Source organism: Octodon degus, unplaced genomic scaffold, assembly GCF_000260255.1.
Source record: "Octodon degus isolate 3935 unplaced genomic scaffold, OctDeg1.0 scaffold00007, whole genome shotgun sequence".
Lineage (NCBI taxonomy): Eukaryota > Metazoa > Chordata > Mammalia > Rodentia > Octodontidae > Octodon > Octodon degus.
In genome coordinates this window covers 26,785,301-26,788,507 of record NW_004524583.1, presented here as the reverse complement: position 1 = coordinate 26,788,507, position 3,207 = coordinate 26,785,301, and the positions used below count along the sequence as shown (strand labels likewise).

General features: G+C 42.3%; 1 pseudogene; it reads left to right on the top strand.

Moving 5' to 3' along the window:
* The first annotated feature begins 561 nt into the window (after positions 1–561).
* On the top strand, positions 562–967 carry LOC101589725 (annotated as a pseudogene).
* The last annotated feature ends 2,240 nt before the right edge of the window (positions 968–3,207 follow it).

Genomic DNA, 3,207 nt, shown 5'->3' with positions numbered 1-3,207 from the left:
TCTTCCCTAAAATGCAAAAAAAAAAAAAAACCTGCATGGCACTGGCAAAAAACAGTCCTGAGAATCAGTGGAACAGACTAAAAGATGAAGGAACAACTCCAGATATACTTACCTGCCTTATATTTGACAAAGGGCCCAAACATGTATACTGGAAGAAAGGTAGACTCTTTCATAAATGATGCTGGAAATATTGGCTTCCTACATGCTGAAGATTAAAATTACATTCATATCTTTCACCATGCACTAAACTAAAATCAAAATGGATGAAAGATCTAAATATTGAGACAGAAACATTAAATCTCCTGGAAGGTATAACATGTAAAGCTATTGAACTCTTGGTGTAGGCACAGACTTTATAAATGAATCCTGAACTGCATAGAAAATATCATAAAGAATCAACAACTAAGGGGCTGGGGAGATGGCTTAGTAGAATTAGTGCTTGCCTGGCAAGTTCAAGGGCCTGAGTTCAATCCCCAGTTCCACAAAAAAATTAAATAAATAATCAACAACTGCTCCTTGCAGAGGCGGCGTGGTGGTGGAACGAGCTGCAGGGCAGGAGCCATGGCAGGACAGGCATTTCGGAAGTTTCTCCCACTGTTTGACCACATGTTGGTTGAAAGGAGCACAGCTGAAAGTGTCACCAAAGAAGGCATTATGCTTCCAGAAAAAATCTCAAGGCAAAGTGCTGTAGGCAACTGTGGTCGCTGTGGGGTCCGGCTCCAAGGGGAAGGGTAGAGAGATCCAACCAGTTAGTGTGAAAGTTGGAGATAAAGTTCTTCTTCCAGAATATGGAGGCACCAAAGTAGTTCTAGACAACAAGGATTATTTCTTGTTTAGAGATGGTGACATTCTTGGAAAATATGTAGAGTGAAATAAATCACTGTTGAAGTGGCGTCACACAACGCTGCCCATTCCACTGAAATTCTGCGTCTTTCATCATGTACATAATTTCCATGTCTCTTTTATAATAAACTGATGATATCTAAACTAAAAAAAAGAGAATCAACAACTGACATCTTATCCTTTAAAAAGCTCCTGCACAGCAAGGGAAACCAACAACAATGAAGAGACAACCCACAGTGTGGGGAAAAAAAATTTTCAGTTATTCCTCAGACAAAAGACTACTATGTAGCATATATAAAATACGCCCCAAAAAATAGACCTCCTCCCCAAATTTAAAGACCCAATCCAAAAATGGGCATCAGAGATGAATTACATTTCTCAGATGAAGAAGTACAAACAGCAAATAAATATATGAGAAAGTGTTCAACATCACTAGTCATTTGAGACATGCAAATTAAACAAAAGTGAGATTCCAGCTCAACCTGGGAAGAATGGCTGTTATCAAGAAATCAGCCAATAACAAATGCTGGTGAGGATGTGGGAAAAAGGAATCCTTCTGCACTTTTTCTGGAAAGCACACTGGTGCAGCCGCTGTGGAAGTCCACATAGCGATTCCTCAGAAGAACTAGGCCTAGAGGCTCCATTCAACCCAGCTATTTCCCTTCTTGGCATTTTATCTCAAAAGAATTAAAAGCATCTATCACAGCAGTATATGCACAGTCACATCTATGGTGCACAGTTTATAGTAGCAAAATCTTGGAACCAGCCCAAATGCCCATCAACAGGTGAATGGAGAAAGATGTGGTTTTATGTACAGTGGTGTGCTACCCTAATATACAGAAGGATAAACTTGAGACATTTCTAGGTAAATGGATGCACCTTGAGACCATACTCTTAAGTGAAACAAATTTGACACATGTGTAAATACTGCTTGGTTCCTTTGATATAAAAAGCTATAAGTGTAAATAAGGACCAAAGTGTGTAATAGATATTGTGAAATAGGAGAAAATGTTCAAATCAGGAAGGGAACTACTAAAGGGGGAGGGGAAAAGGAAAATAAGAGATAAGAAAAAAATGGAAACAAAGCTTTTGTAAATAAGAAAGTGAAGAGGGGTAGAAGGGAAGGTAGGGAATGGGGTGAAGAATCATGTTATGTCATGTACAGGTATAAGTAACCCAGGTAACAGGTAGAACTCAGGAAATGGTGTCACCCAGGAAACAGGATATAACCCAGGGTGTAATAGGTGTAACCCAGGTAAGAGATGTAATCCAGGAAATTGTATCTCAGGAGGGGAAGCCTCCTTCTCGCTGGGCAGTCCATGTAGCAGACCACAGAGCCACCCTCAGCCTCTTCTTTGGGGTTTCCCAGGGGCCTGGGGAAGAGGAGACTGTATGAAGTAGGTCAGGTATCTTCCCTAGCCTGGGAACCCTGCCAGGTCCCCTCAAGGAAGGTAATCATATCAAGAGTCACTGCTCTCACACAAGCCCAATGCCATGGCTCCCTCTGCATTACTATGTTCTCCTGTCCATGTTTAGCACATCAACCATGCTCATTTTGACGTATGTGACTGTACCCAGTAGGACAATACCCAGGTTACCTCTGTCAGGTCACAGGGGGAAATGACTTTTTAATTGTTTTTTTTTTTTTTTTTTTTTTAATGTATTTGGTTGTTACAAGGTCTTACTATGCAGCTTGGACTCAGTGACCCTCCTGTTTTCAGCCTCTCCAGCACTGGGATTACAGGTATGCGCCACCACACCTGGACTCAATGACCAGCTCAGCGTGCCTGGGGGCGGGGCCGGTGTGGCACGTGGTGCTGGGTATCAAACCGCGGTCCCTGCGCTTGCCTAAGCAGGCACTTTAGTCCGCTGAGCTATCTTGCTGGCCCCAAAACTAAATTTTTTAGAGAAAGAACTGAAGGGACATTCTCGTGTAAAAGGACTTTGTACATCTCTTAACCCACAGTGGGCCTGGGTAGATACACACACACACACACACACACACACACACACACACACACAGACAGATACTCCCACCCTCACCAAAGATATCTGAGCTCCAAGCACAGCCTAGAAGTGGAGACACTGGATATAAATCAGAAGGGCATCCCGCTGGCAATTGCTTAAATTCTTGTCTTTCAACCTCTCACCGTTCCATTAACTTCTAAATCAATCCCCACAAAAATTATCGTGAAGAAAAATTCCTTTTAACTCAGGTTCCAACTGCGGCAAGAACATATTCATAGCACTCCAGAGGTCAAACCAAGGTGCATTTGCAAAATGCAAGCAGGAGATAAAAAGGAATTAGTAACGGTACCTAGCACGAGCTAGCCGCTGTTCTCAGGCACCGAGCACTCACTAAGC